This window comes from Eretmochelys imbricata, chromosome 1, assembly GCF_965152235.1.
Source record: "Eretmochelys imbricata isolate rEreImb1 chromosome 1, rEreImb1.hap1, whole genome shotgun sequence".
Taxonomy (NCBI): domain Eukaryota; kingdom Metazoa; phylum Chordata; order Testudines; family Cheloniidae; genus Eretmochelys; species Eretmochelys imbricata.
This window is the reverse complement of record NC_135572.1, coordinates 159,603,136-159,627,176: the sequence shown is the minus strand read 5'-3', so window position 1 is coordinate 159,627,176 and position 24,041 is coordinate 159,603,136. Positions and strand designations below refer to the sequence as shown.

The 24,041-nt window shown below is 44.5% G+C and overlaps 1 protein-coding gene across 2 annotated transcripts in view; it reads right to left on the bottom strand.

The window, feature by feature from the left end:
• The window catches only part of ZBTB21 (zinc finger and BTB domain containing 21), a 43,152-nt gene extending 19,471 nt beyond the window's left edge, over positions 1-23,681 (bottom strand). For both annotated transcript variants that reach the window (XM_077818165.1, XM_077818159.1), the window contains exon 1: positions 23,588-23,681. The gene's annotated coding sequence lies outside the window, so the exon portion shown is untranslated. The remainder of the gene's footprint in view (positions 1-23,587) is intronic.
• Between the last annotated feature and the right edge of the window lie 360 nt (positions 23,682-24,041).

Here is a 24,041-nt window from a genome sequence, read left to right as displayed (position 1 = left end):
GAATTTCAGTTTTACAATAGAGTCCAAGTGTTTTTCTGTCATGACTTCAATATATAGTGTACCAACCAACTACACTCCCTGGTTTGACCCCCAGCAACAGATGAACTTGGTGCCCTGGTGCCTTTGAGCAGGGTCCTAGAATGGCTCTTCCTTGCTGTATTGTTGCATGCCATGAAGTTGTATTGCTCAAATCCTCAGGTGACACATGTATGGATAGCATTAGCTTTTTTGAGACAGCATCACTCTGGAAGTTCATGTTGAGTTGCTTGCCCCCTATAGCCCCTAGATCCTTTTGAGGGTCACTGGTTTCTGGGATACAATACCTCCTTCTACAGGTATGACTTGTTTGGCACTCTCTTCCTCAAAGCAGCACCCTGGAACCTTAGTGATTGGCTGAACAAGAAGTAGGACTGAGTGGACTTGTAGGCTCTAAAGTTTAACATAGTTTTGTTTTTGAGTGCAGTTACGTAAAAAAATTATTCTACATTTGTAAGTTGCACTTTTATAATAAAGAGATTGCCCTACTGTACTTGTATGAGGTGAATTAAAAATACTATTTCTTTTTTTTTAATCTTGTAATCAGCGCTGGAGTTGTAAACAAGGAATTTACAATTCTGTAAGAGAAGCGCCACACAATGCAGGGTTGCTCAACCCTGTGACTCAGCAAAACCCACCAGGACATGTCTGGGCTACTGTTTTCCAAGCACATGGACTGAGGATATATAATAGGGGACAGTGGCGTCATGCTTTTGCCTTTCTCCTCCTCCACCTACCCTGGAAGCAACAAGAACGCTGGGAAGACAAAAGACTTGAACTGAGTAGACTGGTCCCAAGCTTAAAGGGGAAGCCTGTGTATTAAGAACTGTCACTTACCTACAACATCCAGTAGGGTGAGAAAATTTGCTTGACCCAAATGCTGTCTAGTTTAATAAGGTTTAAGATTTAGACTGTACACTTACTTTTTATTTTCTTTGGTAACTATCGCTGATCTCACCTGACAACTTCCTCCCTATAGGGCCCTGGTGTCCACTTTCAAGCCCAACTGGGAGTCAGCTCATCAATCACAGGTACACTGGCCTCTTCCATCTTAAAGGGCTAGTGTCACCCTATGACAAGTGATTTTATATTTACTTGAATGATATATTTATAACATTGATGAAAATGTTAAATACCATTAGACCTAGTACCGATCCCTGTGGAACCCCACTAGAAACCACCTCCACTCAGTGACGATTCACCATATAAGACTACTTTGAAATCTGTCACTTAGTTCTTAATCCATTTAACAGGTGCTTTATCAATACTGTGCAGTGCTACTCTTTCAATCAGAATGTTGTGCAGTACTATGTAAAATGCTTTACACAAGTCTACGTATATTACATCTAGGCAGTTATTCTTATCAACCAAACTTGTAATCTCAAGCAGTAAAATCAGGTTTTCCATAAAACCAGATTGACTAGCATTAACTATTATTCCTATCCTATCATTCTTTATCTATCAAATCCCCTTTGAAACTCAAAAAGTTTTACACTGGCCTCATCCAGGGCTTGAACCTACAGGTGTTCAGTGCACTGCAGGAAATAGGACTAATCAATCCTATAGGTATTATGTCAAATACACACCATAGTCTGCCTAATACCATGAGCAAAACAGTAGAATTCCATTTCGTCATCTGAACTGAAACTATGTCCAGTACAGAGCTAGTGTCTGTGAAACTCTCTCCCTTAAATATTTCTAATATTAAGCCCATCATTGAAATATGCAGGTGGCAAAATCAAGACGATTGACACCAGATCATGAAGACAGCAACAACTAATAAAAGACAATTTTGTTTCAATATTCCTGGATTGATAAGATCCTTAACAAAAACTATTTATTCCTATATGTTCCAGTATTAACATGCCACAGAGATCATTAAGCAAATCACAGTGTATTTGGTCTCAGGAAATCCTTGTGCAACAATGCACATCCGAGGGAAAGAATTTGCAAATATTCATCTAAAAATACACTGTGTAAGTTTGCTATCACTGTGCAAACTGCCCCAGGACACAGGGGCCTATCAGGTTATCTATATTATAGTACAGTGTTTAATTACTTGATCACATACTACTTTTCCCACAAGACTTCTGTCTGACTGAGTGCACAGGATGGATAGTGCTCACTAAATGAACAATCATTCAATATTTTTATCTTCAGCATCCAATGTGTGGCCCCTGCTTCATTTACGGTACATCATCCAACACTACACTGAATACAAAATTATTAATTTTCTCATGTTTTTCTGTGGTTCTGATCACCATAGTATGACTGCTTCACGCTAATGAATTTATCTTCACAATACTCCTATGAGATGATGTGGTAGTATTTTTTCCATCAGTAAAATGGTGGATGGAGGCACAGAGAAATTAAGACCAAGATAGTCAAGCATCCACTAATTTTGATTGCCCAATTATAAACAACTAGGACCTGATTTTACAGAGTACTTAGCATTTTCATAGCACTTTACATGTTTCAAAGCACAGCTCCCATTGGCTTAGGATACAGTTAGGAGTGGTCACCACTTCTGCAAGTCAGACCCCAGTTGTCACACACTGAATATCCAGAAAATGAGGAACACATACTTAATGGCCAACTATGAACATTTTGGTTTAAGTGGCTTGCCCAACATCACATAGGAGCTCTGTAGCAGGGATATAATCCAGTTCTCCAGGGCAGCATTCAACTTCCTCAGCCATGGGACCACCTTTCTCTTTCTGCAGTTCCCTACCTCATTCATAAGCCCCCTCTTTTTCAGTTTAAACTGATTTTTACCAGAAAAATCCTGGGTTTTACAAAAAGTATTATTCATTTTCCCTCCAATTTCCACCCTACTTTTGTATCATTCAAATATATAAAAAATAACTTGTTTTATTAGAAAATTAAAACACATTGCATGAGATACATGTATTATGATAATACATTAGTCTGTGTGTAAATGCAAAGCTGCCTGTTGAAGTATGGCTATGTATTAGTCTATAACAGTGGTTCCCAAACTAGGGGCACCGTTTGTTCAGGGAAAGCCCCTGGCGGGCCGGGCCTGTTTGTTCACCTGCTGCATCCGCAGGTTTGGCCAATCGCAGCTCCCAGTGGCCGCGGTTTGCCACTCCAGGCCAATGGGGGCTGTGGGAAGCAGCGGCCAGCAAGTCCCTTGGCCTGTGCCACTTCCTGTGGCTCCCATTGGCTGAAAGTGGCCAACCGCAGCCAATGGGAGTTGCGATTGGCCGAACCTGTGGTCACGGCAGGTAAACAAACAGGCCCGGCCCGCCAAGGGCTTTCCCTGAACAAGCGGCACCCCTAGTTTGGGAACCATTGATCTAGAAGATACAACAAACAAGCATACACACAACTCTGAAGTGCGTGCACATCTGAACGTACTGATGAATCTCATGCTCACCACGTACACATTTCAAGCTGTTAGCAGATAATGGTTTAAAGACCTGAAACACTAAAATGGGTAGAAAATGAAAATCTGTATCAGAATACGTTTCAGAGCACAAGGAAGTCCTCTAAAGTTTAAAAAAAACAAAAACAGGAGAAAATGAAGTAGTTGATTGTATACACTGCAAATGGTGTGGCTCAATTATTAAACACAAATATTTATAGGCTAATAGTTTTAAGTCAACAACAGTAAACTGTTTATTCAAATTAAAAGTTTTATGTGGAGATTAGAGATGTATTGTTTTCTTAAAGTCAGAGGTAGCATTGTGTTTTGAGTTCTGTTTTAGTTCTGCAGCAAACCACATTGAATTCCATTCATCAAAGCATTAATCTGCTGAATAGTTTATTCCCCTGTCCACCAAAATAAATCCTGATATTTACCCAGAAAAAATTATTAATAGTTTTTTTCACCAATTTTCACCTCTTTTTGTTGGTGTACTAATAAACACGGATAAATTCCCAGGAAAAGTTAAATAAAATGAAAACTGAAAATGAAGGCCCTACTCATCCACTACACACCTTCCAACTTCTGCACTAACAGAGGCAGGAGTCATGCAGATAACAGTTTCATTTCACTATAGAATTCTGATCAATTCTCTGGGCTCTGTCTATTCTGTGCACTGAATGAGGTCCTTGCTGTCTCTGTTACCTTCAGGAGAGTGATATCAGCTTGGGTCATCTAGGGGAGACGGTGGCAGTTTTCATTGCAGTCCGAGCAATCGAAAACAATAGTCCATGCGATCCCATCCCATTGTGCTTTTCTGTTCCCTCACGGTTTCCCAGACATGCTGGCATAGGTGCTGGAACTAGGAGTGCAGGGGGTGCTGCAGCACCCCCTGACTTGGAGTGATTTTCATTATACATAGGGTTTATAGTTTGGTTCAGTGGCTCTCATCCCACTATAAAAATTGTTCCAGCACCACTGAATGCTGGTGGTTTGGGTGGCAGGGGTAGGCATTGAGCTTAGAAACCACAAGCCTCAGGCCACGGCTAGCAGCAGCGCAATGGGGGAGGGGTAGAGGAGGGTTTGGGAAATTTTCTTGTGCACTCTCGTCGCCGCAACTTCCCCCACTACACTGCCTTTGCCAAGGTTTGCAGTTTGGGAAGGTCAATGGTGGCCCCTGATCGCCACACAAAGTCCATGTTACAAAGGGCAGGTGGCCAATGCCACTTATGTTCCTGCCGTGGGTTGCCCACCCAGTGCTGCAGACAGTCGCTTGGTGCCCATGTCCCCAGGCCCTACTCATCATGCCTGGTACAGCAAGCCAGTTCAATGAATACCTTGCATCAATGAAAATGTTCTGCCTTATACTTCAGTGGAATAAGGAGGATTTTTACATATTAATTGTGCACTAGACCCTGATTATGGATTGACAATGATTGCTTTGTACTTTCATGTCCTACAGCTGAAAGTGTGGTCTTTAGCTCGTCCTCCAGACCGGCGGAGAGGCTGTCTCAGATTAGAAGAAGACAAAAGACTACACGTAATGACATGTTTAATGAGATTATGCACGCCTCTGGGATGGCTGACACTGAGCAGAGAGCATGGAGGATTTCTCTATCTGAAAAACTGGACATGGACATTGTGAGCAGGAGAGCAGCTCAGGAGCATGAGCATGGCATGGCACACAGCAGGAGATGCTAGGGATTCTGAAGGACATGTTGAGGCATCTCGTAGACCTTCACGAAAAACACCTTGAGGTTAGACTCCCTCTACAGGCCCTGCAAAACAGCATTCCTCCATCACTGTATTCTCACCTCCCCCTCATGCTCCAGGAGGCCAGGGGGAAAAAGCTATATTCTTTCCACTCCACACCGGGGGAGGATACTAGGAATAAAAGGCGCACAAAGAATGATCTTTGACAGGCAAGGCCACGGTATTTAAAAGAAAAGATCACAGTGTTTTTCCCCTCCAAATTTTATTCTAATGACTGTCCCAGGTTACATTATTTTCCTGACAGGTTTCAGAGTAGCAGCCATGTTAGTCTGTATCCGCAAAAAGAAAAGGAGTACTTGTGGCACCTTAGAGACTCTTCGAGATGCTCATATAAATTTGTTCATCTTTTAGGTGCCACAAGTACTCCTTTTATTATTTTCCTGATCTTTCACTTCCAATATGTTTGTGCAATAAAACTACAGGTCCTGAGAATGAAATAATCTTTATTACTTCACACCACGGAGGAAGGAGAGGTACAAGGAAACTACAGAAACAGAGGGCATTTGCTGGAGACAGAAACCCAGCAGGCACAGCAAGGTTCACAGTAAGGGAAGGCATAATTCAAGAAGCAGCGCACATTACTAGGGGTCATTACTAAATCAGGTTTTCAAAGCCTCCCTGAGACACAGTGCTCCATGATGTGCTCCTCTTATTGCTCTAGTATCTGGCTGCTCAAAATCAGCAGACAAGACTATCTGCCTCTACCCCCTACTCCTGTGGAAACTTCTAACCCTTTGTCTCACAGAGTTTATGGAGCACACAGCAGACAGCTACAACTAGGGGATATTGCTTTCACTGAAGTCTAAGCTAGTACACAGACTGCACCAGTGACCCTTTAAATGGCCAAAGGCACATTCAACCACCATTCTGCACCTGCTCAGCCTATTGTTGAACTGTTCCTTGCTGGTGTCCAGTGTCCAGCTTCATGAGCCATGAGAGCAAGGGTAGGCTGCCTTTCTCAGGATCAGTTTTGGCATTTTAAAGTCACCAATGGTTATTTTGTGTTCTGGAAAGGAAGTCCCCACTTGCAGCTTTCTGAACAGACCCGTGTTGTTAAAGATGCAGGCATCATGCACCTTCCCTGACCACCCCACGCTGATGTAGGTAAAAGGCCTCTGGTGATCCCCTGATGCTTGCAACACCATTAAAAAGCATTCCTTTCTGTTTATGTACTCTTTGGCAAGGTGGTCTGGTGCCAAGATAGATGGCACACACATCCCTATCGTCCCACTGCAGCTAGAGAACCCCACTGCAGCAAAACCACCCAGTATGTTCTGCACATTACCAACAGTCACTACCCTTCTTACCAAAAGGCAATAAATGGTCCTGCATAGTTGGATCACAACAGCCCTCACAGTGGATTTACCAACTCCAAACTGATTCCCTAGTGACTGGTAGCAGTCTGGTATCAAAAGCTTCCACACAGTGATTGCCACTCACTTCTCCACTGTCAGAGCAGGTCTCATTTTAGTGTTGTTGCATTGCAGGGCTGGGGAGAGCTCTGCACACAGTTACTGGAAAGCGGCCTTGTGCATATGAAAGTTCTGCAACCACTGATCATCATCCCATAACTGCATAACGATGTGATCCCCAGTCACTGCTTGTTTCTTAGAACCAGAAACGGCGCTCCACTGTGTTCAGTGGACTGCCAGCAGCAACTGGGAATTGTTTCATTCTATGGCTTCCAGCAGGGCTGCTTGAAGGACATTGCAATATTACACATGGTGACTCCTCTCCTGACTCTGGAAATACTGCAGGATAAGATGCGCGGTGTTTGTAATACTCACCACAACAGTGCACAGCTGTGCAGGATCCATGCCTCTCAGGAGATGGCGTACACGCAGCTATGCCGTCCTTTCGAAAAAAGGCGTGAAACATTATACGTTGCAGTTTAGATCAGGGAGGGATGGAGAAAGCTTCATCCTGGGATACTGAAGCCATATTCCCAGTCCTCCCTGAAAAAATGTTTTGGTCCCATGAGGCATTGCAATCCCTTCCCCAAACCCCCTGCGGAGAGTTGCACTGTGAGATAGCTACCCACGGTGCACTGCTCTCAGCACGGATGCAAGTGCTGCTAGTGAGGACGTGCTTCACAGACATAAGAAGTGTGGTGTGGACACGCACTACTGACTTAATTATTGTAGCGGCTGGATGTCGACTTCAAACTTAAATTGACTTAAGATTGTAGTGTAGACATGCCCTTAGTTAGCTCTAGTGAGGGACAGATGTGGCCTGTGACTGACACTAGTAGTAATAAGTTATTCATATTAACGTGGTTGTGGCTAAAATGTCCATATCACCAGAAAAGATGACTCTCCTGTTATTCATCAGGACACTCGAGATGCACAAGAAGGGAGTTCTGTTTATTTTGCTATGTAAATATTCTATGATAGACACCACTTTTATTAAATTGCAATATGGAGTAGATACAACCTGATGCTTTCCCCGTCACCAGTAATGCAATATTTAAAAAAAAAAAAAAAAAAAGAGAGAGTCTCCTTCTGGGTGTAAAGAGAAACTTTGAAGCTATATAGTAAGTTTGGGGTTGTACTATTTGAACTATAATTTAGGAAAGGATTTTGAGGGATTTGGAATGAAATTTATTGTTATTATTCCCTTCAGTTTAGGGATTCTGTCTTTCTCCAAAATGTAATGAAATGGGAATTCAGCTACTATTACTATGTGAATTATTACGGAAAACATTCTTAGGCTTTTAAGTATGCTGTCAGCAGAGATTATTAGTATTTGACCAGTTGAATAAAAATGAGATTTTATAATCTCCTGGGAGAAAGGAGATTGCTATATTATAGAGGAGATAAAAGCTATGATATTCCAAAGACAGGACAGGTTCCCACTACAGGGTTATCATCATATGGGATCCTTTTCTTCTCGAAAGCCTTTCAGGTTGCCCTTTAAATTCTTCAGAGCCAAGTACATGCATGAAGTGGGCATTTTACAGCTGGCTGCTTCTGTTTCCATCTTGTAAGTACCTGTTATCCCCTCCCCCGCCCAATCTTTCCCTTTTTATTGCTGGGTGAGCAATAAATCATTACATCCTCTCAGCCTACTGCTCACATCAGACTCCTGAACCTCTGCATGTCTCTTTCTACCGACACCGTCTGTCATAAATATAAAGGGAAGGGTAAACACCTTTAAATCCCTCCTGGCCAGAAGAAAAACCCTTTCACCTGTAAAGGGTTAAGAAGCTAAGACAACCTCGCTGGCACCTGACCAAAATGACCAATGAGGAAACAAGATACTTTCAAAGTTGGAGCGGGGGGAAAAAAGGGTTCTCTCTGTCTGTGTTGTCTTTTGCTGGGACCAGAGCAGGAATGCAGGTCAGAACTCCTGTAAAGGGCTAATAAGCAATCTAGTTAGATATGTGTTAGATTCGGTTTTGTTTAAATGGCTGATAAAATAAGTTGCGCTGAATGGAATGTATATTCCTGTTCTTGTGTCTTTTTGTAACTTAAGGTTTTGCCTAGAGGGATTCTCTATGTTTGAATCCAATTACCCTGTAAGGTATTAACCATCCTGATTTTACAGAGGTGATTCTTTTACTTTTTCTTTAATTAAAATTCTCTTTTAAGAACCTGATTGCTTTTTCATTGTTCTTAAGATCCAAGGGTTTGGGTCTGTGTTCACCTGTACAAATTGGCGAGGATTTTTAGCAAGCCTTCCCCAGGAAAGGGGGTGTAGAGTTTGGGGGGATATTTTGGGGGGAAGACATTTCCAAGTGGGCTCTTTCCCTGTTATTTTTGTTAGAGGCTTGGTGGCAGCAGCAATAAGGTCCAGGGACAAAAGGTAAAATAATTTGTACCTTAGGGAAGTTTTTAACCTAAGCTGGTAAAAATAAGCTTAGGGGATATTTCATGCAGGTCCCCACATCTGTGCCCTAGAGTTCAGAGTGGAGAAGGACCCTTGACACCGTCCAATCCATGTGAGAAGTAACAAGTCAATTTATATTTATAAACATAACAGTTTTAAATCTCTCTCTGTATACGTACAAAGCAGCATTCTACAAGTGTGACTTATATTAGAACCCCCAGGTAGTTTTGGGAGGGAATAACTCAGATCCTGATATATTAAGCCACACACAACTTGGTGCAGAGCACTTTTCCACCTCAGCTTAATGCATAGCAAATCAGAATTGGGGCTTTCAGGAGTATTTTTTTTTAAAAGGGGAAAAAAAAAGCAAGCAACAGAGACTTCAAGGTGACATGTAAAGGATATTTAAAATACTGAGCTTTTAACTTTTTTTTTTTGCTTCTTTAGGATATATTAAGAAGAAACCAGAAAGGTTGAAAAATAAACTTCTTATAAATCTTAGAACATGGTTTCAATAGATGTTTACTGTGAGTTCCAATACCTCAGTTGAAAGTGTGTCGAATCTTCATCCAAAACATTTATCATTTGAAGTTAAATAGGTATAAACAAAAACCAAAGGAGCTTAAGCAGTCTAAAAATTCCTTCTTCTCTCAGTTGCTCAATTTTCACTCTTGACTTTTATGATGTTGTCATTTCATTAACACTATAGTCATCACTGAGTCTTCCTTAATATACAAGACCTGAAATTCTAATATTAAAACAAGCAGAAAAAACAGGCCTTATTTTTGCATCATGAATCCACAGAGGGGCACAAGCCCAATTTTCCCTCCTCTGTAGGTACCCTTTAATGGGTGTGTCTCAAGCATATGGGGAAGGCTACTCAATAAAATCTGAAGCAATCTATCATAGCTCAAATTACATCATTTTCTCTCTTAAACTGACACTACACATTAAAGCAGAGCTGGGCAAACTACAGCCTGTGAGACCATCCTGCCTGGCCCCTGAGCTCCCGGCTGGGGAGGCTAGTCCCCGGCCCCTCCCCTACTGTCTCCGCCCTCCCCTGCAGCCTCGCTGTGCCACCAGCGCTCTGGCCTGCTGCTCCTACCGGGCAGCGTGGCTGCAAGCTCTTGCTGCTGTGAGTGGCATGATAAGGGGGCGGGGGAGAGAGGGGAGGGGATTGCCTGAGGGGCAGGGGTTCCGGGGGGGGGCAGTCAGGGGGCGTGAAGTGTGAGGGAGTGGATGGGGGCGGAGGCCAGGCTGTTTGCAGAGGCACAGCCTTCCCTACCCGGCCCTCCATACAGTTTCACAAACCTGATGTGGCCCTTGGGCCAAAAAGTTTGCCCACCCCTGCATTAAAAGGCATGTCTACACACCAAAGTTTTACTGTTTCAACTATACCAGTATTGTTACCACAGCACAACACACCCTCTGCCTCCCCAGTCTGAGCAAAGTTATACTAGTATTGCTTATTTCATATGGAAAGGGGAATAAGCTATACCAGTCTAAGACATTTTTTATCTTAGAATAACTATATCCACTCTAGGGTTTGTACCTGTATAACTATGTTGGTTAAATCAGTCAGTCAATCATACCCCTAACTGAAATAGGTACAAAAACTGTGTGTCAACCAAGCCTAAGGAACTACAATCTGAGGGATGAGAGGATTCTGGGAAAAACACCTCATCTCTCTCTCTTGCGATTCCTCCCCTTAAATGATGTAAGAGCAGTTTGATGGGTTCCAAAGGAAACTCCATCCAGCTGTCCTGAGCCAGAGGCAAAACAGTGGTAGCCGTGACAGATGATATGGATGGTAATGGGAAGATAGCTGGTGGTTTGATGCTGGAGTAAATTGGGAGAACCTAATCCTTATGACAGGTGTGACAGGGTAGGACCAGATGGCTATAGGAGAGTAATTTTTTTTTTGAAGAAAAAAGGTATTTTTTTATTTGCATAACACACTTACAAAGTAAAAACAGCAGCATATACAATGTGTAACACAGCAACCAATCACAACTGTTTTCTCATTAGCTTCAGGGGAGGGAAGTGTTCAAGCTTGCCTGGGCCCAGAGCTGGGGGCCAGGGGGCTGGGGGTTTCCTCGACTCTCGTGGTCTTCCACGCTTCCCGAGTTACCTGGTGGTCCAGAGCGAGGGGGCTTCATTGACTCTCAAGGTCTGCCACCCCCTTGAGTTACCTGGCGCGACGCCCGAGTGTCACCAACAATTCCCCCCTCTGAAAGCACCCAACAAAAGGGGCAGGCTGGACTGTGGGTTCAGAAAAACGGCCAAGCTGAGGGTTGCCGTGAAGCTCCAAGGCGAGCAAATCCACCAATAAGCACAAGACCCACCAAGGTAGAGCAGGAATTTTGTCACACAGGTATATGAGGGACATTCCCCTCCACTTCCAAATAAAAGTTAATTTTGAACAAGCTCCTTTGCATATTTTCTAAACAAGTGTTCTTTTCCATATGAGTGGGAAACAAACATGTATTGGCTCATAACACTTGTAGTTCTGTATTAGGATAGTGACTACAATCAAATATCAGGCTTCAGGCAGGCATCTGCAGGGGCCTCCCCCCGCGCCCCCCAATTGGCTTGATGCATTTTTTTTTTTTAATCTCCTTCCTCTGATGCAACTTAAATTGGTCATAGCTCGAGATGGGACACTGGTGGACCAGTGCCCTGAGGTCATGCAGAAAATGCCTGGCTGGCGTGTCTTTCTAGATGCCTGACTTGCTCACGCACCCAGGGTGATACAGGGTCATACAGATCTCAGATTTGGGTCAGGAAGGAATTTTGCACCAGCTCAGTTTGACAGGAAGCTCAAGGGGTTTTCACCTTCCATTGTAGCATGGGGCATGGTTCACCTACTGGGATCATTTGGGCATCTCTCATTTAATCATTTCCCTGCCACTGCAGGGGCCTCAGGCACTGGTGGCATCTGCATCTCTCCTGTTTTCTGCCTGTGGCTCATAGTTTAGTTAGCCCAAAACATTTCAATCCTGGGGAAACTAGTTGTCATAAATATAAAGGGAAACGTAAACACCTTTAAATCCCTCCTGGCCAGAGGAAAAACCTTTTCACCTGTAAAGGGTTAAGAAGCTAGGATAACCTCACTGGCACCTGACCAAAATGACCAATGAGGAGACAAGATACTTTCAAAGCTGAAGCGGGGGGAAACAAAGGTTCTCTCTGTCCGTGTGTTGCTTTTGCCGGGACCAGAGCAGGAATGCAGGTCAGAACTCCTGTAAAGGGCTAATAAGCAATCTAGTTAGATATGCATTAGATTCTGTTTTGTTTAAATGGCTGATAAAATAAGTTGTGCTGAATGGAATGTATATTCCTGTTTTTGTGTCTTTTTGTAACTTAAGGTTTTGCCTAGAGGGATTCTCTATGTTTGAATTGATTACCCTGTAAGGTATTTACCATCCTGATTTTACAGAGGTGATTCTTTTACTTTAATTAAAATTCTTCTTTTAAGAACCTGATTGCTTTTTCATTGTTCTTAAGATCCAAGGGTTTGGGTCTGTGTTCACCTATGCAAATTGGCGAGGATTTTTAGCAAGCCTTCCCCAGGAAATGGGGTGTAGGGTTTGGGAGGATTTTGGGGGGGAAAGATGTTTCCAAGCGGGCTCTTTCCCTGTTATATATTTGTTAGATGCTTGGTGTTGGCGGCAATAAAGTCCAAGGGCAAAAGGTAAAATAGTTTGTACCTTGGGGAAGTTTTAACCTAAGCTGGTAAAAATAAGCTTAGGGGGTATTTCATGCAGGTCCCCATATCTGTACCCTAGAGTTCAGAGTGGGGAAGAAACCTTGACACTAGTCTTTGGGTTTCATATACGGGGATTTGGGTGAAATTTAGTGGCCTGTATATGTAAGTCAAATTAGATGATCTGATGGAAACTGCCCAGGTTGAATTAATATGCAAACTAGATACCATTAACTTGGGTTTGAATAGAGACTGGGAGTGGCTGTGTCATTACAAATATTGAATTTATTTTCCCATGTTAAGTATCCTCACACCTTCTTGTCAACTGTCTAAACTGGCCATCTTGATTATCACTACAAATTTTTTTTCTCCTGCTGATAATGCCTCATCTTAATTAATTAGCCTCTTACTCCACGTTTTCATGTTCTCTGTATGTGTATATCTTCTTACTATATGTTCCATTCTATGCATCCGATGAAGTGGGCTGTAGCCCACAAAAGCGTATGCTCAAATAAATTTGTTAGTCTCTAAGGTGCCACAAGTACTCCTGTTCTTTTTGTGGATACAGACTAACACAGCTGCTGCTCTGAAACTTTAAATTCTAGGAGATGTAGAAATTGTGTTCTTACTCTGTGTCCAGTATAACCTGAATACATTATAACAAAGGACCCTACCCAGCTCCTACAGAACACGAGAGTTTTGTTATTGACTTCAATGTGAACAGAATTGGACCCAAAGTCAGCTCCTGCCACCGATAAATATCAGTTGGTGCTTTCAATTAATGTTAACGAAATTATGCATGTACATGAAAAGATGAGAAATACCACTGTAAACACTACCCTTTAATAATACCTCCAACTAATCTAATAAAAGTTTTACAAAATTAAGAAAAAAGTATCCTAAAATTAGGAAAAAAATGCATACATATATTTAAAGGCATTTTTGCCAGAGATTTCTTAAAACTGCTTATTTTAATTGCTTTTGAAGATAATGTAGAAAAAGAGGAGGAGAGTGAAGTAGGTGCCCCAAAATGCTTTTACCTTTCTTAAAGAATTCAGTTTAAGAAATGTACATGAATTGCCCTACGATCAGAGCTCACATTGAAGTATTTTTGAAACCTTCATTCAATGTAGACTGTGGGAAACAGGTTTCCATAGGGTGTACTCTCAATTTGTGACAATTTAAATAAAGGGGCATTTTTAATTAAATTAGGGAGCAAGATTTTAATGTTCCATTGAAGCACTACAACAAAATTCTTCAACATAAGAGAGAGATTTAAATAATCCAAAATGACGGAATTCTTCATCCATTCCAGATGAGTAAAATTTGGTAGGGGAGATTAATCACAATATTATGAAAAAGAAAAAAGAAAAAACATGGGAGAGTGGAGCAGGTGCCTAACATAAAAACAAGCTTTTGTTTCTTGTTCCTTGAATGACTCAGTTTTTGAGATGTACATGATCTGCTCCAGAATGACATGACACATAAAAGCTTCATTCAGTGAAGACAGTACAAAATACATTTCCCTTCTTTCAACTATGTGAAAGAAAAAAAAAAAAGACCTGCTGTCCCAAATTTCATAATCATAGCGACCTTCATGTCTGTGATTGCGTGACCAGAGAGATTGAAGTGTTCTCCGACTGGTTTATGAATGTTATAATTCTTGACATCTGATTTGTGTCCATTTATTCTTTTACGTAGAGACTGTCCAGTTTGACCAATGTACATGGCAGAGGGGCATTGCTGGCACATGATGGCATAAATCACATTGGTGGATGTGCAGGTGAACGAGCCTCTGATAGTGTGGCTGATGTTATTAGGCCCTGTGATGGTGTCCCCTGAATAGATATGTGGGCAGATATCTATTCAGGGGACACAAATCAGATGTCAAGAATTATAACATTCATAAACCAGTCGGAGAACACTTCAATCTCTCTGGTCACGCAATCACAGACATGAAGGTCGCTATCTTAAAACAAAAAAACTTCAAATCCAGACTCCAGCGAGAAACTGCTGAATTGGAATTCATTTGCAAATTGGATACTATTAATTTAGGCTTAAATAGAGACTGGGAGTGGCTAAGTCATTATGCAAGGTAGCCTATTTCCTCTTGTTTTTTCCTACCCCCCCCCCCCCCCAGATGTTCTGGTTTAACTTGGATTTAAACTTGGAGAGTGGTCAGTTTGGATGAGCTATTACCAGCAGGAGAGTGAGTTTGTGTGTGTATGGGGGTGGGTTTTTGGAGGGGGGTGAGGGAGTGAGAGAACCTGGATTTGTGCAGGAAATGGCCTAACTTCATTATCATGCACATTGTGTAAAGAGTTGTCACTTTGGATGGGCTATCACCAGCAGGAGAGTGAATTTGTGTGGGGGGGTGGAGGGTGAGAAAACCTGGATTTGTGCTGGAAATGGCCTAACCTGAAGATTACTTTAGATAAGCTATTACCAGCAGGACAGTGGGGTGGGAGGAGGTATTGTTTCATATTCTCTGTGTATATATAAAGTCTGCTGCAGTTTCCACGGTATGCATCTGATGAAGTGAGCTGTAGCTCATGAAAGCTCATGCTCAAATAAATTGGTTAGTCTCTAAGGTCCCACAAGTACTCCTTTTCTTTTTATCTATCACAAGACTTTCCTTTTGCCCAAAATGTAGCCTGGTCTTCCAAATTTACACTACTATGGGTTCCTAGATAAATTACACTCCTTGACAGGTGACTTTAAAATCCAATATCTCACACAATCAGGAAAAAGAAAAAAACTGTCCTTATGCCAGTGGAAAACTGTGATTCCAGGCTTTCCAGTGTTGTACAGTGTTCATTTCATCTGACTTGTCATGAAAATTGGCCTTGAAAAAATGCAGTGTCCTACCTTTATAGAAAAAACTATTTTAAATCATTTTAGAGGCTTTTAAAAAATATATTAGTACTTCCCCCCCTGCCATCTTTCTCTCTCTGAGGCCTGTATAATTGGATTAATGGTATTAAGACAACCCTGGAGTTACAAGCAAAGCTTTACCAAAAAACCGAAAAACAAAAAACAAAACACCACACCACCCCATTAAAAGTTTACAAATATATAAAATAGCTTTTCTGTAAAATATAGAGTACATGATGGTGTGTGGTGAAATAAAGGCTTTATTTACCTGAGCTTGGAATGCAGCTTTGCTACTTTTGAACAATGAAGCCATCCCAAACTCAGACCAATAAATACATTACATGTTAATCTTTTAGTATTTGTGTGTGCCTTAGAGCTAAGTTAAGTTTTTTTGACAAATGGTTTATTCAATGAAAAATGCAATTTTGAGTGACCTCAAGCTATTTGTGAATGCGATAAAGAGTTAATCGAATAGTTTTCACCAAAACTTTTTTTGGGAGGACTTAGGTGCCATTTGAAAAATGTCTGGAGATGGTGTTATTGTCTTTAGAAGGTAATTTGTAGTCATTCGTAATGACAGGAACAGTCATTAGGGCAGAGAGAGAGAGAGAGAGAGAGAGAGAATGATTCTATAGCCTGGTTGGTAGGGCACTCATCTAGGAGTTCTGAAGTTCACAATTTGAGGGATGTTGATAGATTGGAGAGGATTCGGGGAGGAGCCACGAGAAGGATTACAGGATTGGAGAACAGGCACATTGAGCCTCATAATCACTGAATGATGTAGGTACGAATATAGACCGAAAAAGTCCAATCTACTTATTTTAACAAAGATGGTTCAGGTGCAACCTTAAGAACCCCTCCATGCCAACTGGTAAAGGGTTCACTGTTCTGTAACAGTAGCCCGACAGGCCTGACAAATTCATGACACTCAACACATTGCTGTGATAATAATTATCTATAAAGACTGTCATGTGAGATCATAAACGAAAGCTGGAATCACACTGATCCTCAATCACCGAATGATGTAGGTACGGATATTTATGAAGTCGTGCATATGTATTAAACATATGTTTAAATCAAGGCAAGGTTGACTAACAGGTTTTGAGTAAGATAAAGGAAGCTGATTCATCTGTCTCCCTGTTGGCTATGTACAGTAAGCATTGTAAACTAACACAATGGAAGCCAAATCTGCTTATGGAGTAAATGGGGATGGGAAGACCGGTACTAGAGTCTAAACCAAGGGGCTAATCCTGATTCTGGGGACACAACAATGAACTCTGGGAATATAAAACAATGAAAAAAGGACACATCATCGACCACAGACGGAGCAAAAAGGACAGTGCTTTTTGCATTTGTGAAAGGTGAATGCCAGCCATGTTGGTTGGTTGATGCTGGGAGACTGCTTTAGGTGAGAAAGTGCTTTAAACAAGAGTTTTAGCCTGTTAAAGTCAAGTTTAGCCTCCCAGAAATGTCTTTGTTTTATATGTAACCATTGCTCTTTCCATTATCCTTTCTGACAAAGTTCCTCCTCTACCTTGGTGGGTCCTGTACTTATTGGCGGATTTTGCTCGCCTCAGAGATTCACAGTAGCCCTCATTTTGGCCACTTTTGTGCCTCAAACCTGCTGTTCACTCAGATAATCTCATCATTGGCCAGCATGGGAAAAAAAGAGTAAGAACAATCCCTGCTGATCCACCATGTGGGTCGGGGAACAGCTCAGAGACCTTCCCCTCTGGTGGAACCTTCTGTGTTGGGTCCCAAGTTGGGAGGTTTGGGGGGAACCCAGGCCCGCTCTCTACCCTGGGTTCCTGCCCAGGGCCCTGTGGACTGCAGCTGTCTAGAGTGCCTTCTGGAACAGCTGTGCGACAGCTACAACTCCCTGAGCTACTTCCCCATGGCCTCCTCCCAACACCTTCTTTGTCCTCACCACAGGACCTTCCTCTTGATGTCTGTTAACGCTTGTACTCCTCAGTCCTCCAGCAGCACGTCCTCTCGCTCCCAGCTCCTTACGCGCACACACTCACTAACTGGAGTGACAGCCTTTGTAAACCACGTGTCCTGATTAGACTTAATTAATTCTAGCAGCTTCCCAATTGGCTACAGGTGTCCTAATAAGTCTGCCTTAATTAGTTCTAGAAAGTTCCTGAGTGTTCTGGAATAGTCCCTGTTATCTTACCCAGGAAAAAGGGACCTGCTTAACCTGGAACTAATGCATCTACCTTCGACCATTCTCTTGTAGCCATCTGGCCTGACCCTGTCACATATCTCGCTCCCCGCCCGACCCCCCTGCTCAACACCACAGGGTTAGGCCACGTGGGACATCAGGCAGTGTACTCGCGATAAGCCATCTGCGTTGCCATGGTGGCTTCTGGCCCGGTGTTGAATTGGAAAGGTTGTAAAGACAGGAACCATCTGGTCACCCTTGCATTCTTCTCTTTATTTTGCTGCATCTACTGGAGAAGTGCAAGATCAGTCACAAGGGTAAACCGTCGTCCCAGTAGGTAATAACAAAGTGTTTCCATGGCCCATTTCACAGCAAGGCGCTCTCTCTCAACCACTGCATACTTCTGCTCTCTCGGGAGGAGTTTCCTGCTGAGGTAGAGGATTGGGTGTTCTTTGTCTCCGACCATCTGTGATGGGACAGCTCCCAATCCTACTTCAGACGCATCTGTTTGTAAAATGAACTCTTTGTTCAAGCCCGGGGTTATAAGCCCGGGGTTACTGCAGAGAGCTGTTTGTAGATCCGTGAATGCATTCTCTGCAGTGTCAGTCAACTTCACCATGTCCGGACCCCAGGCTTTTATCAGGTCTGCCAGGGGACTCACTCTGGTAGCACAATGGGGAATAAATCGCCGGTAGTACCCCACCACCCCCAGGAATGCCCGGACTTGTTTTTTCCGATTTGGCTGGGGCCAATTTTGGATAGCTTCCAGTTTGTCCAGTTGGGGCTAGACCATGCCACTTCCTACAATGTAGCCAAAGGTATTTAGCCTCTGCTAACCCTATAGCACATTTGGCTGGATTGACTGTAAAGCCAGCCCATCTTAGCGTGTCCAGAACCGCTTCTACTTTTTCCAACTGGGTCTCCCAGTCTGGGGTATGGATAATTACATCATCCAGGTATGCAGCTGCATAACTGGTATGGGGCTGCAGGAGCCTGTCCATAAGACGCTGGAAGGTGGTAGGTGCCCCATGCAGTCCAAAAGGAAGAACAGTATATTGAAACAGACCCTCTGGTGTCAAGAATTCTGTCTTTTCTTTTGCATCTTTGGTAAGGGGAATCTGCCAGTATCCCTTTGTTAAATCAAGGGTGGTCAAAAATCGGGCATTGCCCAGGAGATCAACTAACTCATCGATGCAGGGTATGGGGTATGCATCAAATCTGGATATCTCGTTCAGGCGGTGGAAGTCATTACAAAAATCTAGTGGTGCTATCGGGTTTAGGCACCAACACAATCGGGCTCGACCATTGACTGTGGGACTCTTTAATGACTCCTAGTTCCAACATCCTTTTTACCTCTGCCTTGATCTCCTCCCTTTTTGCCGCTGGGACCCAGTAGGGCCTTAAAGTTACTTTTGCCCCAGGGTCTGTGATAATGTGGTGATATGTTTCGGTGGCCTGGCCAGGTTTGGTTGAAAATACGTCCTGATACCGGTTGATCATCTCAGTTAGCTCCTTCTTCTGGTTTGGTGTTAGATCAGGGGATATCCTGATCTGCTCCTGCATGTTATTTCCCTGGATTGGGGCCTCTTGGGCTACCACACATGCCTCTCCCTGGTTCCAAGGTTTCAAGAGGTTAATGTGATAAATTTGTTCTTGTTTCCGGCGTCCTGGTTGCCACACCTTGTAGATTACTTCCCCCACAGGTTCAGCCACCTCATAGGGCCCCTGCCATTAGGCCAGAAGCTTGCTTTCTGCCATGGGTACCAACACAGTCACCTGACCCCTGGTTGGAACTGTCGGACTTTTGCCTGGAGATTGCAGTGGGTTTGCTGGGCCTCCTGCGCCTTTTCCAAATGTTTCCGTACAATAGGGGTGACCCGGGCTATCCGGTCTCGCATCTGCAATACATGTTCTATTATACCCCTTACTGGGTTCCTCTTCCCAGATCTCTTTGGAGACATCTAGTATGCCATGGAGATGGCACCCGTATAATAACTCAAAGGGGGAAAACCCAGTTGAGGTACCTCCCGGATGGCAAACTTAAGGTAAGGTAGTAGGGTGTCCCAATCCTTCCCGTCCTGACTTACCACTTTCCTTATCATTGCCTTGAGGGTTCAGTTAAATATTTCTACCAGCCCATTGGTCTGCAGATGATAGACTGAAGTCCTCAGGGTATGTATATGGACCAGCGTACAGAGGTCCTTCATTAACTTCGACATAAATGGGGTTCCTTGGTCTGTTAATATTTCCTTCGGTAGCTCCACTCGGGCAAAGATCCCCACCAACTCTTTGGCTATCATTTTAAAGACTGTGTTCCGCAGGGGGACGGTTTCTGGATAGCAAACAGAACAGTCCAAAACAACAAGTATATATTGGTGGCCCCGAGCTGTCTTCTCCAGGGGTCCCACTAGGTCCATCGCTATTCACTCAAGGGGGACCTCTATGATGGGTAGGGGTACTAAAGGTGCCCTCAAGTGAGGACGGGGACTGTGCAGCTGACACTCCGGGCAGGAGGCACAATACCTCTGTACTTCTTCATGTACCCTGGGCCAGAAGAACCGTCGTAGGATTCATGCCAGGGTCTTCTCTACCCCTAAATGCCCCCCCAAAAGATGACCACGTGCAAGGCTTAACACGGCGTTCTGGTGTTTTTGAGGTACTAGGAGCTGCTGTACCTTCTGCCCCCGCACTGGTGCAACCCGGTACAAGAGATCCTTCTTCATTATGAAGTAGGGTCCTGGTCCCTGCTTTTTTCCTTCCACGGGGACCCCATCTATTTTGCTCACCTCCTTCCTAACGTTGTCATACCGTTGATCTTCAGCCTGGTCCTGTCCAAAATTTTCTCTTCTGGGGCTGGTCTGTCTCAGTTCTAGGGGGCCAGTCTCTGTTTCCTCTCCTGGTTCAGAGATATTAGGGTGGGGGTCAGGCTCGGGCGTTTCCTCCTCCAGGACAGCCTCCTTTCCAGCTACCTTGGTCCGCCTGCCTACAAGGACGATCCTCTGTCCCTGGGTCAGGATCCGAGTCCCCAAGGCCTTAGCTGCCCTTCTTTCCCTTTTCATCTTTCTACCCCGCCTGGGAATGGAAAATAAATCTGGTGATATTTCAGAGAAGACTGGGGGTTGACAATCTACTGTGGATGCCTCACTAACTTCAGGATTCCCCTCTTACTCCCAATAGGTGGACTGGAGAAAGTCTCCAAACTCTGGGAAGTCCCTCCCTATCAGCACCGGGTATGGGAGTTTAGGGACTACACCTGCTGCTACCTCAGTAGTGTTCCCCTGGATTTCAATTTTTACTGGGATGGTGGAGTAGTAACTAACTGTTATCCCCGTACGTTTAGCCTGCAGCAGATGACTACGCTTCACAGGCTTCCCTGAGATAAGCATGATAGCACTCCCCGAATCAACCAGTGCCGTGGTCTCTACCCCATTTAGTTTCACTGGTCTGGTGTACATATGTGGGGTTAGTGAGAGCCGCACAAGGTGGATTAGGGAGCATGGATCTGCCCAGTTCCCCAGGTTACACTGCATAGGCTCCTCAGCATTGGGACACTGTGCAGCTATGTGTCCCCACTCCCCGCAGGCGTAACATCTGTATGGGGCCCTAGGCCTTGCCCGGTCTCTTGGTTTGGGCCTTCTAACATCACAATTCTCTTCTCTCTCAGTGCTCCAACTCTTTGTGGCTTCTGGTGGGCCTTCAGCCCCTCTCTTTTTCCACCTGGGCCCTCCTGGTGGCCCAGTCACCTGAGCTCTAGGGCTTGGTGGTGCTAGTTTAACCCGGGGTGCCTCTTCCTTAATCATAAAGCCTGGTACAACCACACCTTGAATACTGCGCTCAGTTCTGGTTGTCCCATCTCAAAAAAGATGCAATAAAATTGGACAAGGTACAGAGAAGAGCAAGAAAAGTAATTAGGGGTATGGAACAGCTTCCATATGAGGATAGATTAAAAAGACTGGGACTGTTTTGCTTGTAAAAGAGATAATTAATAAGGGATATGATAGAGGTCTATAAAATCAAGAATGGCGTGGATGAAGTGAGTAAAAGTGTTATTTACTTGTTCACATAACACAAGAACCAGGGGTAACCCAATGAAGTTAGTAATACAGCAGGTTTAAAACAAACAAACAGAGGTACTACATCTCACAATGCAGAGTCAACCTGTGGAACTAATTGCCAGGGGATGTTGTGAAGACCAAAAGTATAACTGGGTTCAAAAAAGACTTAGATAAATTCACAGAGGCCAGGTCCATCAGTGGCTACTACCCAAAATGGTCCGGGATGCAACCCTATGCTCTGGGTGTCCCTAAGCCTCTGACTGCCGGATGCTAGGACTAGACGACAGGATCACTTTTTAATTGCCCTGTTCTGTTAATTCTCTCTGAAGCATCCGGCATTGACAACTGTTAGTCCATTTAGCTCAGTGTCATTTCTTCTATCGGTATGACTCACTATGGTCATTCTTATGTTCATATCCCAGGTGAGTAGCCTAAAAGCTGGACTAAAAGTTATAAGAAGGGCATTGGTACACAACCATCACCATCTACTCCTCCTCCTGGCATTTTATGAATCCTTTTAAAAATACCCACAACAAAGAGTTCCAGGTCAAACAACATGTTGTATTTGACTCAAAACACATTTTTTCGATATGCTGAAATTTTTTACAATTTTCAGTTTCATTTCAATCCAAACTGAAATTCTTTCCCCCAATGTTTCAGAACTGCCAGCGAACAGGAAAAAACAACCACCAGTTATCCGCCCAGCTCTGGTGTGCATGACTAGTCAGCAAGGTTAGCATAATCGGCAAAAAGAACAGGAGTACTTGTGGCACCTTATAGAATAACAAATTTATTACAGCATAAGCTTTCGTGCGCTACAGCCCACTTCATCAGCAGTTACTCTTAAATTTTTACATTAGCATAGCACTTTTGTGAGACACAGCAGGGAGAATCTACGATATACAAATGTGTTCTCTTTCTTCATGGTTCAGATGAGAGAAACACGAAATGTGATTTATAGCTTCCATATAATACAGTGTAAACCACGCTGTCACGGAAGCCCATCGCCCTCTACATTCGCTGCACTGAAGCCAATGCAGCAGGGATAGCCCAGGGTGCCACGCAAACAGGGGGTGACTGGGCCCCACGCCAGGCACGGATGCCCTAACCAGCAACACGGCAGCTCTTGCACCCGCTGACTGCCCCGGTGCGGGAGCTCCCTGCTTGGGCTGGCGGGAGCAGGTGAGCCACGAGCACTCTCACCACCTATAGTGACATCACTACACTCAATAGTTCCCCTCCCCACGCAGGGCCACGCTCACAGCATTGCGCATGCTCAGAGCAACTCCCTGCAGCCCCTGTCCCCTCACAAGCACCGTCAGTCCGCCTGCGCAGTGAAACATTTGCGCCTGAGCGCCTTGCGCCTCAGGGCAAAAGGCCACATTTTGGCTACCGCGCACGCGCAGCTAAGCAAGCTTGAGGTTCTTTTAGCTGCACTACACATGCGCGAAAAGAGGGACTGCGAAGCCCCCTGTGGGCACCAGACAGGCGCACTAGAGGCTTCGATGAGTCTATGTGGCGGATGTGTGCACGCGCAATGGGCAGGCTTAGTCCGTCTCCGGAAGTGGAGCATGCGCGAATAAGGGACGGGCTAATTTTGTAAGTGGCGCAGGCGCACTGAAGAGTTTGGGGACCGCAGCCCCGCTCGGTGGGGGGAAAAAAAAAACACCTCAGAGTTACGTCAGGAAAAGACGCCTTTGTGCACGGGGAGACCCGCGCGGCGCGGGCAGCTCCCGAAACGGGCGCGAGACGCGGCCGCTACTCACCCTCTCCGCCGTTAGCCGCACCCCACCCTGCTGCCCCCCTCGGCGCCTCCCTTCACGATTCGCCCGAGCGCGCTGCTGCCACCGCCGTGATTCCATCCATCTTGAATTTGACGTCATCCCACACCAGGGATGAGGTCATCGTAGGGAACGCTCGTCACGTGCGCAGCGTTGCGATTGGCCGGCGCCAGAGTGGGGGGTGCGGGAGAGGCGCTTGCGCTGGGGACTGGGTGGCAGTTAGGGGGAGTTACCGGGGATCCCCCCAACCGTCAGCTCCTCCTCGCGCCCTTCCCCTGCCGCTTGGCGTGGCGGCCCTGCGCGGGACTGGGGAGGCGCCTCTCGCCAAGTCTCACCCGGGTCGCTGCGTCGGGTGGGAGCCGCCTTCCCGCTACACGCCGGGCCTGGCCTGAGACTCGGGGGCTGAGAGCGGAGCATCCCCCCCGTCCCCTGGGTGCGC